We start from the raw sequence: 16,422 nt of genomic DNA on the forward strand, positions 1-16,422 counted from the left end.
TCTATCTCATTTAAATCCTGTCTGCCCAATAAACTACGAAACTAGAGTGAGACAACAGCAAACACGGAAGAATATACGTATCGTGTCATGTTTATATTCGTATTACTCTTATGCCTAATAGTGATACAGTCGGAAATGAAGCACGGCAACTGACTAGATTTTTAAATCTAAGACGACTAAATTCTGTGCAGAATTTGATGTACTAAAGAAGCGGCCGCAAAGATTTTCAAACAGAGAAAAATTTTCGCCAAACTCTCGTTCAGAACATGTTCTATCATACGCAATCTATTATTTGGTTCTTGTTGATCATTATCAAATAAAGCAGCAGTGTAAGTAACAACAAATAGCAGTCTCTTGCCATTGTTTCGCTAATGAGACGATTCCTCTCTTTTTTTAATTGTAGGCAGCGGTAGCACGCACAAAAGCAAGCCATGCCGCGAGCAGCGACAGGCCGTAAACACGCACTATCAGAATGCGACAAACAATGCATGACACAGTATAGTAACGCATTTGCAGCTTAGAGTGACTGACGTAAACACCTATAACATAGAAAACGGCACTAATCAGATCAAAGCAAAATAAGCAATCGATTCAAACCAGACGAAGCACGTGAAAAAGGAAGGGTATCCGTATAAATATGGACGGAGCGCCTGACACATAGTAATGGCTACCTGGTAAAGCTGAACTGCTAAGCTTACGACTCGAACCAAACTACTGTAGCTGTATCGTCATTCATTCGACCTAAATTGTGTCTTATATTACAATGGACCACCTTTGTTTCAATTTGGAGGTGCGGCCTAAAACTTTTCTCTCCCCTTGAATTTCGAGTCTCAAATTTCAGGTGCGGCTTAGATTTGGCAATTTTTTTTTTTTTTTCCCTTTATTTCGAGTCTCATTTTTCAGGTGCGGCTTAGATTCGAGTGCGGCTTAGATTCGAGTAAATACGGTATTGTATTTTGTAGCTGAGAAGTAGTATTATTTTCGTTAAGGCAGGGTATTTTAAAAATTGTTTAGATTTTTGTCATGCGTGAGTTTGAGTGATGGCCCTTTTCCAAAGTAGGCACGTATGGTAATGTTTGTTGCCCTGTCGTGGCTACTTCTGGCACACTCTCCTAGGGGGCTCGCCACTCTTTGGTGAATATGTGCTTAGCTACTGCAGGTCCCCAGCCTTTGCAGCATTGCTTCCTCTTTCTGTGCTGCAAACCTACATTTCAACTATCTCTTACCCCCCTCTGACTTTCCATCAAACACTCCCTTTGGTGCAGACCCTGCCAGGACTTGGTTGACAATTTTAGTCTTGATTTCTAATTTCATTCCTGGTACTATCTTCACCTTCCATTAATGATTATATGGCCCCCATAATTTTACAAAAGTGCATGTTGTGCAGGTAAGGTTACACACTGTGGTGTATGCTCTGCCTCTGTGCCCATCCACCCTGGCACAATGGTATCCCCCTTAGAGCATGCAGGGATCACACTGTAAGTGCCTGCGCTGCACACTCCCCGTGTATGTCATGGAGTATGTGCCCATCATGACTGGGGCACAGGGATTCCCAGCAACAGATTATTGGGCATTTAGCTGTTACTGTGGCTGGGTGGTACCATGGGGAGAACGTCATTCAGAGTGGGTAACACCATGGCGAATAAATTTTCTCCTGCTGGTGGTCATACAGCCCTAGAAGTCTCTTCAAATGGAAAGACCTTATATGATGCAGCTAAGTACATTTGCAATGCATTCCCATCTCTTGCCATGCAGTGGGAGGAATGCAAGACTAAATGACGCGGAACAAAATCCTCCCCCTCCAATACCTGATATGTACCAGGACCAACAGGGACACCTTTTCACCAACAAAACCTCTATTTTTTGTGGTAAACATTGAAGACAAATATGTAGAAGTTGCAGCCATGTCTAAGATGAAGATTGGTTCCCTCATTATTAAAACATCATCTCCTGCCCAGCCACAGGCACTGCTCTCTTGTGAAAAATTGGGTGACATTCCCATGACGGGCCTTTCTGGTGCTTCCACTTCACCCAATTCAGGAGCATTGGCTCCCCACTTGCCAGAGACAACAGTCCCTGATCCCCCAGCCAGAGGCACGCCATCTTCCTCTGGCTTCTCTAGCTCCTTCCACATTTCCTGCTGGCCCACAACCAGACGCCAGCTTCTGGCTGAAGTAACCACAGGCTGCTGGCTTTTAGACTTCTCGTTCTTCCTTTCTCCCTGAAACCAATTCGGGGAAACATTCTCTGTCTGCCTCTTTTAAGGAGAGGAAGGACAAGAAGAAGTACTCTAAGATCAGGGTGTGTACGCTCCAGGACAACCGTGAAATCCGGGAAAAACTTGGGAATTTTCTTAGAATTCCAAGAATTTTTCATTGTTTGTCTTGATTTAAATTTTTGTCATGTTGACTGGTAATAACTAATAGACTAACAAAGAATTTTACTGTATCACACTACTGCAGAATAGTACTGCAGCAATAAAATGTAAAATATGGAATAAAATCAAAATAAAACTTAAGTTAGAAAGGAAATGCGCCATTTACAGCACACACAAGCGCCTGCCTAAAGCAAAATGTGTCAAAGGCTTTAGGATGAAGACAATAGAATACTTCATAACAGTAAATACTTCTGGTAAGTGTGACGTCATAACTGTTTTATTCCGTTTGGTTTGAGCAATGCCAGCCGGCTCCAGCACATGGCGCAGTTGAGTTGTGTATGGGCAGTACCTTCCACTTCTGGCTACTTGGAGTGTGACTGCGGCAATAGCAAGAAGCAGTCATGCTACTCAGATAACTTTTTCTGGCCTGCCTAAGCTGCCAGATTCACGTATGTGCGGAGCAGTCTGGGTTGTTGTGGGGAGAGGGATAGTGACCCGTGTTTATGTTTAGTGATTTTGCTGCTTAACCTCATTTACAGTTCACACATCAAATGAAAACAAAACAGATTCCTGTGGCCGGGAGCTATCAAGTGAATTAAAATACAGGCACATAATTGTGGAAGGCTAAAATATGTTGTTACTTTCAGTTTTCTGATTTTATTTTATTTCCACGTTTTTGGCAGTCAAGCATTAATCACCTTGCACAACAAAAAAATTATTTTTGTTGGTTTGCTAAATAAAAGTGACTCTTATTAATCTTGTCCATAGATGCATTCAATTTATAAGAAACAAAATGTTTCATTCCACACTATTAGCTAGTTTTAACTGTTCACTGAATGTCAAGTGCACATTTTCATCTTTTGGCACGTATGGAATTATGCCATAATAAAGAACCTAACATGAGACAATACAGTACTGGTATTCCAAGGAAATTTGCATTCCGAAAAGCACACTAAAAAACTTAATGTCAGGTTAGGGCCTACTTCATTGTAAATCAGGACTTATGAAAGTGTCCTTTAAGCCGAATTATGCATTTTAGTATAGTTTATGAAATTCCTGTGATCTTGGAGTATCCTCTGATGTCCTATTTCTTTTATGACATCATGTAAGAACTCTTTTAATGCTATATGTGTACAATGCTATATGTGTACAAACATACGGGCTTCCTGCATCATTGGAGCAGCCCACGTGCAGTAACACCTGTTTTCTGGTGCTCTCTGGCACCTGCTGAAATGAACCCCTGTCAAAAAGGTCAAGGGAAAATATTGTGAACGGCTCTTTGAAAAGCTTTGTTTTCAAAGGAAATTTCCTTTTGCGGAAGATGAATTATGTTGCTTATGAGAATGTGCAATGAATTTCTTAAATAACAGAGAATTTGACTCTCATTTAAAATTAACACTTCGAGTACCAACCACTTGGTATAAGACCAGACATTAATGTCATTGTTTAAAATTTTACTGGCACATTTGTGTGATGTATGCAAAAGCTTAGCTTTTCTTGCAGCTTATTAATCTTCAAGATCAATGTTATTCATGAAAGCTTAGCTTTTCTCGTAGCTACTCTATGTACATCAATGTAAACCAGTAACTTTTCCTACTTGTGTGTTAATTGGCTGACTGCATCACGTTTCCTATGCTCTGAATATCTGCTGTCATTGGCTGACGAGATTATGTGACATGAGCTACGATTGGTGTACAAAAGCATGTTGCAATGTTTTAGAAAGTAATGTGCAGTGTGGGGTGGAGTTCAAATTCATACTCTCATAATACGAAAAAAGCAGTGTACATGTTTCTGAAAGATCTTATCAAAACGCATTTTTACCCTCTAGTTTAGTTTTCGAAAGTGCCGGGAAGTTCTACGCCGGTGTATAAAACGTTTACAATTCAAAGGATTGATGTTTTTACTGTTCCGAGGGAAACTACACTTTCGCTTTTCATGGAAAAAGTGTATTTTAACCTTGGAAGAAGTGTATTTTCACTTGGGGAAAAAGTGCGTTTTTAACCAGGAGATCCAGGAATTTTTTCTTGTCCGTTTGTACACCCTGAAGATTAACGAAACTCTGGTGGCCTGCATGCTACTGGACTCTGCATGTACTGCTTCTGCGCCCAAGGTGGAGATCCCCTGAGACACCAGATCACCCTAGGCAATGTGCCACAGAACTATCTCATTGGATCCCCTGACATCCCAGTTGCAGTACATAACCCTGTGTCAGTCCTGCCCCCTCATGGTTGCTTCATGCCCCCACAGTATTCAAGACCCTCTTACCCCTCCAATGGAATTGTAAAGGAATTTTCCACCATCCGGCCGAACTATGACCCCTTTTAAGCACATACACGACATTGTGTATTCCCATCCAGGAAACATAGTTTCCAACAACTCAGATCCCACCCCTTTGTGGCTGCTGACGCAATTTTTAAGAATCATACCAACTATGAGGACCTTGTGCCTCTTGATACCATAGGAGGCTATGGCTGTGCGGGTATGGGCACATGAGGAGTTTATCATCTGTAATGTGTACATCTCATGAATGAAATTAGTGGTACAGCTGTAGCTGCGAAAAGATGAAACACATAGTTACAGATAGTTCAGCCTTAGATAGAGTGAATCTTCGGAAAATGATTGGATGAGAGTAAAACACCTTGACTGCATGACTGGTTCTGCCCCCCCCCCCCCCCCCCTCTCTCTCTCTCTCTCTCTCTCTCTCTCTCTCACACACGCACACACACACACACACACACACACACACACACACACACACACACACCAGATTCATCTTTCTTTAGGCTTCATAATCTTGTAATCCCACACTTGAATTACATGAGACAAGAAAATGCACAATGACATTAACTGGCATAGTCGATAGAGTTTATGTGACTGTTGCCCCATGGCAACATGGGATTGGTGGTGTATGCAGGACGGAAAAAGTGGTGGGAACCCAATAAATCAGCTCATCTGGTAATGGCGTCTTGGTTTAATGATGAAATATTGTGACACTTTATGTTCAATGTTACATCCAAGAATTTTTCCTTCTGCAAAAGTATGGCTTGGTATGAATCCTACTAGCCCACAGTGCTTCTGGATTTTGACCATCTTCATTAATCAAGGCATTCCCAAGCAGCTGTTACCTGATTGTATACATTATTTTGTGTGCCATGTTATTTTGTGCTAAATCATAATGTCTTCTGAGGTCTGTGTCAGTTTTGTGAGATCAGCCTTTGTATCGACCGCATGCTCTATATTAAATGCCACGTGATGTGTCGGTGGTCAGTGCCATGTGACTTAGTTTCAGATTCCTTTTTTACATGCTTGCCATGGCTTATAGACTCTTAATCACTGACTAGTCTTTGTCAGCCTTCAGATATGAAAATGTTTATTAATTAACTTATGTGACAATCCAACAGAACTGTCTCCACCAGAATAGTCTTTTCTTCTCATCCCATGCGGTAAGTCTCCCTTGTCCCACGGTTCTGGGTGACTTTGCTGAAATCCAGTCCTTTTTCTTCAGCCCTCCTCTTTCCCCTTCGAACCTTCTGCCTGAAGAAGGGCCCATTGGCTCCAAAAGCTTGCCTGATTATTTCTTTTATGTGTGTGTTCTTCCGCCGCTTCTTGAGTAGATTTTTTTATCCAAACAATTAAATTATTTTGTCAAATATTGGTTGTTTTTGTTGCTATATTAATCCAACAGAATTGTTACATAGCTCTAACGAGGAGGGAGGGGGGGGGGGGAGTACTCTTCCAGCACCAAAACAGCCTTTTTGTGCATTTTTTAACCTTTGTATGTCACACATCATTCAATAATAGCATTTACGCATGTGACAGTGAGTTGTTTCTTTTGTCTCAAATGTCATGTAAGATATTTGTTTAATTTATCTGCATTCAACCAACCATAACTTGCAGAATTTTCATCACGTTCATGTATACCAGGCATGGCAACCTCTTGGTAAGCCACAAGCGTGATTCATGTATTTGCTTAAGCTTGGGGGCCATGTTGTTATGTGACATTGCAGCAGTGGTCTTAGCACATGAAGTCAAAACTATGGCATCCATTATGTTAACACATATGGGTTAAGGTACGAATGGTACCCCTTTCCCGTTATGCCACACCAACAAAATTATTCCTCAAAACATGCATTTTTAAGAGTACATTTATTTTATGTTCACCCCATACTCAGATGTTTAGATTTATTTCCACATATGAACACTGTTTCTTTACTTATGACATTTTACAATAGTTGTCTTAAAAACTTCATTGCAAAATTCTGCAGTGGCTTGCTCCTTCTCCCGTGAATTTCTTCCATGGTCTGGATCTGGCCTGTGGTCTGCCCATTGCCCACTAGTGGTTTAGACATTCAAGTAGTTGTTGCAAGTGTCCAATAAATTTAAAGAGTTTTTTCTTTTTACCCAGAGTAGTACCTTTTCCAAGCACAGTGTTGCACTCCTGCTCATTAAGTTTATCATTTAATGCAGTCATAATTTTGTGATTTCTCTCCTTTTCAGCCCCCAATTCTTATCTGATACTCTCTAGCTCCCTTCCAGCCACTTGGTGTTGTTTGTAAAAATCTCAGTTCACATCTTCAAATGTTTCCATTACCACATCAGTTAATTCAGTCATAAATTTTGGCATATTTTCACACTCTTTTGCATACCTTATTTTTGTTCTTGATTAATCTTTCCAGTTTCGTGATTGTTACTTCAGTTCTGTCTGTTTATGATTATTTCTTTCAGTGGTAGCTAATATTGTCAATAATACATCATTATTAGTTGCCTGCATAACTGTGTCGTCATCTGTGTCAGTTACACATTCCTACATTGCAAACATCACTACTGAATTGTCTTTTACACTATTATGATCATCTGCCACCAGTCCAGATTCATTGTCATACAACCAACAATCTAAAATTATGATCACTGTGTATATATCACTTGACACTAACTGCATCTTTCAGTGATCTTCCTCCATTAACATTGACTGTCAGTATAATAATAGTCTACTATTGAATACTTTCACCGTCACTTACTAATGAATAACTGTCAAATCTTCATTTCACGATATTTCATTTGAACACCTGCCAGTCTCAACTGGGCAGTTGACAGTCATCTTCAGGTGAGCCATAGAAGACTTTGATGGCTTACCTGAAGATGACTGGCAGGTGTCCAATTGAAATAACGTGGAATGAAGTTTACCACAACCAGCTGCAATCCCAAAATGTCTTAGAATGGTTTAATCATGTAGTACAATGATAATATCAAATTATAATGATGCACAACTGTGCTTTAGGCTCATGACTGTAGGAGTTGGGTTACTGCATTCTAAAATTATGAAGTCCAGGCCTGCCTAACAACTGGTGTTTATTAACAATAAACATTTTTTGTTTTGGTGGTGTAGCAGCTGCTGTGGTTGCAGACTACATTATGGGAATTCAGGTCCACCTGTTAATGCAAACAAGTGTTCTTTTTAAATTCCCAAACACATTACAGTATCAGTGGGTACTTTTATTCAGTTCTTATCTTGTAGCATGTTCGATTCTGTAGGATGGTTTTTGCATCATTGTTTACTGGTAACCTGCCATCTGCAACGAGAGAACTTTAGTTTTGCAGCTTTTGGTAGCAATGTTGACCTGCAAACATACAGGGTGATTCCATGATGATGATACAAACTTACAAGGATACTGTTGGAGAGTAATGTATGAGTTTGAGGTAAGGGACCATAGTCCAGAAACAATGGAGTAGAAAGGTGCAAGTGAAAATCCACTAAATTTTTGCCTTAGCCTCGTGCAATGTTCAAACTAAGTACCCTAACGTGTGAAGCCTGATTATTGAGTACAGAATTCCTGCTGAATGCTCCCAAATACCATCAGATTATTTTCCCTGCCGATGGATTTGTAATGGCGTATGAAACTGTAAAATGTCAAGCCTACGGTGCAGTAACGATGAATTCCATTTACGTGCACAAGTTTTAGAATCTGTTACATTTTCAACAGTTGTTTAAAATGGCGTCCCCCAGCATCATTGCAGCCATGGCATCATCACACAAAGTTCTTTTGTAGCTGTTCTGTTATATCCAGTGTCATTCAAACAGTGTTGCAGGCAGTGAGAATTCTTGGCAGGAGATCCTCTTCAGTCTTGACAGGCATTTCATACACTAAACTTTTCGCAGCCACAAGAACTAATTAAGTAGGATGAGATCAGTTGAATGTAGTGGCAATGAAACAGGAGGTACTCCTCTGCTTCTTCTCAGAGAATGTCTGATCTAGGTCTGTATGAATCCTCAGTCCATAGGGAGATGGGGCTCCATTTTGGAATTACAGCTGTTGATGAATAACTAGTGGGATGTATTCCAGGAACCTGGTTAGTACCTTATAAGCACATTATACACTCACTCATGTAAGTGAGGAAGAAGAAGAAGAAACAGGCATAGTACATAATCACTGACACTGCCTGCTCACACATTGACGTATATTCTGTGTTCTTGGTGCTTCACAGCTGTAGTGCGAGCATTCTCATGAGCTCAAACATGCCCACTGCTACGATTTAGCATTCCGTCCGGTGAAACACGTTTCACCCGTGAAAAGTACATAATTTGGAAAGTGAGGATCGGCTGTAAGGTACTGAGAGAACCATTGGCTGAATACGACAAAGGTCCAGAGTCAGCAGAAGTCAAAACATGTGCTTACTATGGACGGTATGCATGGAGCTGCATTTCCAGTAATACACACCACACAGTACTCTGTGAAACATTCATTTGAAGTACAACTGATTGCCTCAGCCACTCCAGCAAATACTGTAATTTCTAAGTCGGGAGTACATGTAATTTGCTGTCCTCCTCTGTTGTAGTGCTGTGGTACCAATTGTCCCGTTTCTCTTAATTTTTTGAAAATTCTTGGAAACATAGTATGAGCAGGATGTTTCCTACACAAATATTTGGTCCACCTTTCAGTTTATTTACCGCTTCCATTTGCTTGCCCCTACATGAAAATCATATCTGCAAATTCCATCGCCGGATGTGACTCAATTTTGTTACGACTGATCAGTGTTAGTACTTCAACTTCTAACACAGACAGCAGTCTACTACAGTACAGACATTGTACACCAGGATTGCACAAGTTAGTGCACAGTATGCCATCTGGATTATATTATATGGGATATTGTCCCAACCTCTACACCTAAGTGACCATTGGATTTGCGTACCCTACACTCTTAGGAATAACAGTACTGGTACATGTATTCTAATGTCAAAGGTATCGGAACAATTTTTGTTTATAACTTCGGCACAGTTGTTTCTGATCCAGGGTCCTTTACCTCAAATTGATATGTTGACCCTTCTCCATCATACCTGAAAGTTTATCATCATCACCACACCACCACCACCACCACCACCACCACCAGCCCCACCACCAGCCCCACCACATATAAAGCTTTCTCATTACCTTTATGTCATTGTCAAAGATGCTACTCAGTGTTAACATTTTGAGAAAGTACTGTACTGGACTCAAAAGTGGACTGCAAATGTTTAAAAGTTGGATTCGCAGAAGAGCAGTATTATATTATGAAATAATATGTGCTTGTGAACTGTCTCACTGGAAGTGTCAAGCTACCAATGTACTGTAAAGTATAGAGGGTCCTACAGAATCCAACATACTTAAGAATAAGAAATGAATAGAAGTATCCACTGATTATACTAGAAATGTGTTAAAACATATTTGAATGATTAATGGAAAATCTCATATAAAGATGTGAAACAAATACTAACAAAGAGATAGAGGGGCTGGCCAGTACTTACCTCAGCTCAGTACAGCCGATAGATACACAAAAAGCAGAACCGAAAATTTACATTCCTAGCTTTCGGAACAAATGTTCCTTCATCAAGGAGGAGAGAGGGGAAAGAAAGGGAAGAAGGGAAAGTAGATTCAGTTACTCACAACCCAGGTTATGAAGCAACAGGGAAAGGAAAATAGGGAGGGTCGCAAGGATGGAGGCATGGTTGTCAGAGGGAAGCCAAAGATATTCTACTGTAAGTACTGTGCCAGCTTCAAACCAAAGAGGATGCATACAGAAGTAAAGAGGTATATAGTATAAAGATAAACACAACTATGTAGGATGAAAAGATGCGTGAATGGCTAAAGAGGTAAGGGAAAGAGGAGAAGACTGAAAAGTAAATGGGAGTGAGGTGGTTTAACGTAGGTTCAGTCCAGGGGGATGGCGGGATGAAAGGATGTGTTGGAGTGCAAGTTCCCATCTCTGCAGTTCAGAGGGACTGGTGTTGGGTGGGAGAAGCCAAATGGCACATACGGTGTAGCAGGTTCCTAGATCCCTAGAATTATGCTGGAGGGCATGCTCCGCTACTGGGTACTGGGCATCTCCTAAGCGGACAGTTCGTCTGTGTCCGTTCATGCGCTCAGCCAGTTTAGTTGTTGTCATACCGATGTAAAAGGCTGTGCAGTGCAGGCATGTCAGTTGATAAATGACATGTGTAGTTTCACTCGTGGCCCTGCCTTGAATTGTGTATGTTTTACCAGTAGCGGGGCTGGAGTAGGTGGTTGTGGGGGGATGCATGGGGCAGGTTTTGCAGCGGGGTCGGTTACAGGGGTAGGAACCGCTGGGTAGAGAAGGTAGTCTGGGAATATTGTAGGGTTTAACAAGGATGTTATGGAGGTTAGGGGGGTGACGAAAGGCAACCCCCCTCATAGCCAACAAACCTAGCCTAGCCACCCTACTCAATCTCCCCATCCCAGCGCATACTCCACACAGACCAAATCTCAACTATAACCACAGTCAAATGCCACATATCACCAGTCCCAATTCAGTCCTAAACCTCTCATCCAGATCCCTCTCTTCTCCAGAGACATCTGTTCTATCAAAGGGCTTAACCTTTAGCCCCATGCCTAAATTCAACCACACTGCCCTGGTTAAAGATCTCCTCTCATTCACCCAGAACCTCAACTAGAAATATCACTTCACTTCACTACCCAAAGACAGCCCCCAAATACTAGACCCAGTGTTGAACCCTGTCTAGAACAGTTCCGTCCGTCTTCTCAAAGGGATCCTCCTCCCCTCCCCCAAAACCATCCCTTGCAGACATTTCAGGAATTCCTCACATCCAGTGTTGCCTCTCAGTCCTTCTTGAAGAACATCCCGACAACCCCCAACATCACCCCAGCTGAATCCCATGCCATTAAGGAGCTGAAAATAGGCCACTCTATTGTCATTCTCCCGGCGGATAAAGGCTCCACAACTGTCGTACTTGACCGTGTGGAGTATGTGGCAGAAGAACTGCGTCAACTCTCAGACACTTCAACCTACAAAGCTGTTACCCAGCATCCCATTCCCTCCATCCAGACTAAGCTGCAGAAAATCCTAAAAATCCAAGGTCCCTCACAAGGCCTCACAACGGCTTCCATAGACTTACTCACTCCACCTGAGCCACGTACTCCTACCTTCTACCTATAACCCAAAATCCACAAAGAGAACCATCCTGGCCGTCCCATTGCAGCAGGCTTCAAAGCCCCCAACCGAATGTATCTCAGCTCTGGTAGACCAGCACCTCCAACCTATCACCCGCAGACTCCCATTATACATCAAAGACACAAACCACTTCCTAGAACGCCTCAAATCTATTCCCACTCCTCTCCCACCTGAAACCTTTCTTGTCACCATAGACGCTACATCCCTTTACACAAACATCCCACATACCCATGGTCTCTCTGCCCTTGAACACTACCTCTCCCAACACCCACCCGAAGATCTTCCAAAAACCTCGTTCCTTATCACACTTACCAACTTAATCCTCACCCATAATTACTTCACTTTTGAAGGCCAGACCTACAAACAAATCAGGGGAACGGCCATGGGAACCAGGATGGCTCCGTCCTATGCCAACCTCTTCATGGGCCGCATGGAGGAGGCTTTCCTGAAGACCCAACAGCTGCTTCCCCTGGCCTGGTATACGTTTATAGATGACATCTTTGTGGTCTGGACTCATGGTGAAGAAACACTCCTTAATTTCCTGGATAACCTCAACTCCGTTTCGAATCTGAATTTCACCTGGTCCTTCTCCAAAACCCAAGCCACCTTCCTGGATGTTGACCTTCATCTTGTTGAAGCTCACATCCACACCTCTGTCCATATCAAATCCACAAACAAACAACAGTACCTTCACTTTGATAGCTGCCATCCATTCCACATCAAACGCTCCCTTCCCTACAGCCTAGGTATTCGTAGCAAACGTATCTGCTCCAGTGACGAATCCCGCAACAATTACACCAATAACCTGACCAATGCTTTCCTCTCCCGCAACTATCCTGCAGACCTTGTCCACAAACAGATCTCCCGAGCACTACATTCCTCCCTGTCCAACAACAATGTTCTTACCCCCAGACCACACAGAAGCATCCCCCTTGTCACCCAATATTATCCTGGCCTCGAAAACATCAACAAATTACTCCACCAGGGATATCACTTTCTCAAGTCAATGATCATCCCTTGACAAAATTCTCCCCATACCACCCAGAGTTGCCTTTCGTCGCCCCCCTAACCTCCGTAACATCCTTGTTAAACCCTACAATATTCCCAGACTACCTTCTCTACCCAGCGGTTCCTACCCCTGTAACCGACCCCGCTGCAAAACCTGCCCCATGCGTCCCCCCACAACCACCTACTCCAGCCCCGCTACTGGTAAAACGTACACAATTCAAGGCAGGGCCACGTGTGAAACTACACATGTCATTTATCAACTGACATGCCTGCACTGCACAGCCTTTTACATCGGTATGACAACAACTAAACTGGCTGAGCGCATGAACAGACACAGACGAACTGTCCGCTTAGGAGATGCCCAATACCCAGTAGCGGAGCATGCCCTCCAGCATAATTCTAGGGACCTAGGAACCTGCTACACCGTATGTGCCATTTGGCTTCTCCCACCCAACACCAGTCCCTCTGAACTGCAGAGATGGGAACTTGCACTCCAACACATCCTTTCATCCCGCCATCCCCCTAGACTGAACCTACGTTAAACCACCTCACTCCCATTTACTTTTCAGTCTTCTCCTCTTTCCCTTTCCTCTTTAGCCATTCACGCATCTTTTCATCCTACATAGTTGTGTTTATCTTTATACTATATACCTCTTTACTTCTGTATGCATCCTCTTTGGTTTGAAGCTGGCACAGTACTTACAGTAGAATATCTTTGGCTTCCCTCTGACAACCATGCCTCCATCCTTGCGACCCTCCCTATTTTCCTTTCCCTGTTGCTTCATAACCTGGGTTGTGAGTAACTGAATCTACTTTCCCTTCTTCCCCCTCTCTCCTGCCTGATGAAGGAACATTTGTTCCGAAAGCTAGGAACGTAAATTTTCGGTTCTGTTTTTTGTGTATCAGCTGTACTGAGCTGAGGTAAGTACTGGCCAGCCCCTCTCTCTCTGTTAGTATTCGTTTTAAAACGTAATTGAGCATTTAAAAAGAATAATTGTTTGCATAATACTCAGTCCTGAATTCCAATAATTTATTCACAACATTTGGTCTGCAAGAAACACAAGAAAAAATGTTATCCCTTCATGCTACTACATTTCTGTGAAATAACAATTGATTAATGCTGCATATTCTCATTTAAATTTCTCTATCAGAGGGCACTAGCATTGCGTAATGTATCTTGCAGCTTCAGAAATAATGGTAATCTATAAGAACCCAGCACTTCCATGACTTTTTACATTGACACTCTTTTGTAGACTATCTGCGATTTCCAGTTACGTTACTGCAATGGTGGCCATCACAAGGCACAACTTTAGACACAGTTCATTCAGAATCATTCAGCACATTAATATAAATTATGTGGGAGTTACAAGAACTGTTGTGATGAATTGTGTAGCCGCAACAGACCTATGAAATATGCATTTCCCACACCTCAGTGTGACCTCATTAGTTAAACCCAATGATGCCTCCAAAACTGGAGAAATTCATCCTGTGACACCCTGCTATCAGCATCAGTTGCATCGACACAAACAAGGAAGGAGAGAAGTTGTGATGGCCAGTGGTAGCACTCCAAAATGATCCGTACAGGATCAGTAACTTCCTGATGCTGTTTCAAGGCACTGCGCTGGTTGGTGTACAGTCGATGCTTTAGGACTGCACATTATCTGGCAGCCTTGACGTCCAATTACTGAAAATCTAGAACAGTTCATGGTGTCACTGTGTAGGGATTACCTTCTGAAGTAGTAGCGTACTGTGTGTTTATGACCACCTGACTTATTTCGTACCCCTATTTTACCATGCTGTCCTGATTATTGTCAATGTTTAAATCTATGTTACATGGTGCATAATTTGATTAAAAAAAAGTCAGTGTACTATGTCCATGGAATTGTTAAAATAACCTTAGCTGTGCAATGCTACTTGTTAAAAGTACACTGTTAAAATATCCTGAAAGTAGAGAGAAAAAAAAGTATGCATCTGTTTCAGTTTTTATTGGTCCTTTGTGTCCCTTCCTTTTGTTTCTTTCTTCTACACTACTGGCCATTAAAATTGCTACACCACGAAGATGACGTGCTACAGACGCGAAATTTAACAGACAGGAAGAAGATGCTGTGATATGCAAATGATTAGCTTTTCAGAGCATTCACACAAGGTTGGCACCGGTGGTGATACCTACAATGTGCTGACATGAGGAAAGTTTCCAACCGATTTCTCATACACAAACAGCAGTTGATCGGCATAGCCTGGTGAAATGTTGTTGTGATGCCTCGTGTAACAAGGATAAATGTGTACCATCACGTTTCTGACTTTAATAAAGGTCGTATTGTAGCTTATCGTGATTGCTGTTTACTGTATCGCGACATTGCTGCTCGCGTTGGTCGAGATCCAAAGGCTGTTAGCAGAATATGAAATCGGTAGGCTCAGGAGGTTAATATGGAACACCGTGCTGGATCCCAACGGCCTCGTATCACTAGCAGTCGAGATGACAGGCATCTTATCCGCATGGCTGTAACAGATCGTGCAGCCACGTCTTGATCCCTGAGTCAAGAGATGGGGACGTTTGCAAGACAATAACCATCTGCATGAACAGTTCGACGACGTTTGCAGCAGCATGAACTATCAGCTCGGAGACCATGGCTGCGGTTACCCTTGACGCTGCATCACAGACAGGAACGCCTGCGATGGCGTACTCAACGTCGAACCGGGGTGCACGAATGGCAAAACATCATTTTTCCAGATGAATCCAGGTTCTGTTTACAGCATCATTATGGTCACATCCGTGTTTGGTGACATCGCGGTGAACGCACATTGGAAGCGTGTATTCGTCATCGCCATACTGGCGTATCACCCAGCGTGATGGTATGGGGTGCCATTGGTTACAAGTCTCGGTCATCTCTTGTTTGCATTGATGGCACTTTGAACAGCAGACGTTACATTTCAGATGTGTTACGACCCGTGGCTCTACCCTTCATTCGATCCCTGCAAAACCCTACATTTCAGCAGGCTAATGCACGAACGCATGTTGCAGGTCCTGTAGGGCCTTCCTGGATACAGAAAATGTTTGACTGCTGTCCTGGCCAGCACATTCTCCAGATCTCTCACCAATTGAAAACGTGTGATCAATGGTGGCCGAGCAACTGGCTCGTCACAATACGCCAGTCACTACTCTTGATGAACTGTGGTATCGTGTTGAAGCTGCATGGGCAGCTGTACCTGTACAAGCCATCCAAGCTCTGTTTGACTCAATGCCCAAGCGTATCAAGGCCGTTATTACGGCTAGAGGTGGTTGTTGTGGGTGCTGATTTCTCAGGATCTATGCACCCAAATTGTGTGAAAATGTAATCACATGTCAGTTCTAGTATAGTATATTTGTCCAATGAATACCCGTTTATCATCTGCAATTCTTCTTGGTGTAGCAATTTTAATAGCCAGTAGTGTACCTTTCCCTTCTCTACTTCACCCAGCACCTCTTTTTTCATAGCTCCATACTGCCAGGTTTGTTTATAATATTTTGTCCGTATAGCAACAGCCGTAGTTACCTTCTTTAAAAACCGGGATTAGTTTTACATTTGTATGCAGAG

The 16,422-nt window shown here is 42.5% G+C and overlaps 1 protein-coding gene across 1 annotated transcript in view; it reads left to right on the forward strand.

The window, feature by feature from the left end:
- LOC126100626 (regulator of microtubule dynamics protein 3-like) overlaps positions 1–16,422 on the forward strand; it is a 106,719-nt gene that overhangs the window by 46,969 nt on the left and 43,328 nt on the right. The gene's annotated exons all lie outside the window — the stretch shown is intronic.

Source organism: Schistocerca cancellata, chromosome 9 (assembly GCF_023864275.1).
Source record: "Schistocerca cancellata isolate TAMUIC-IGC-003103 chromosome 9, iqSchCanc2.1, whole genome shotgun sequence".
In the NCBI taxonomy this organism is placed as follows: domain Eukaryota; kingdom Metazoa; phylum Arthropoda; class Insecta; order Orthoptera; family Acrididae; genus Schistocerca; species Schistocerca cancellata.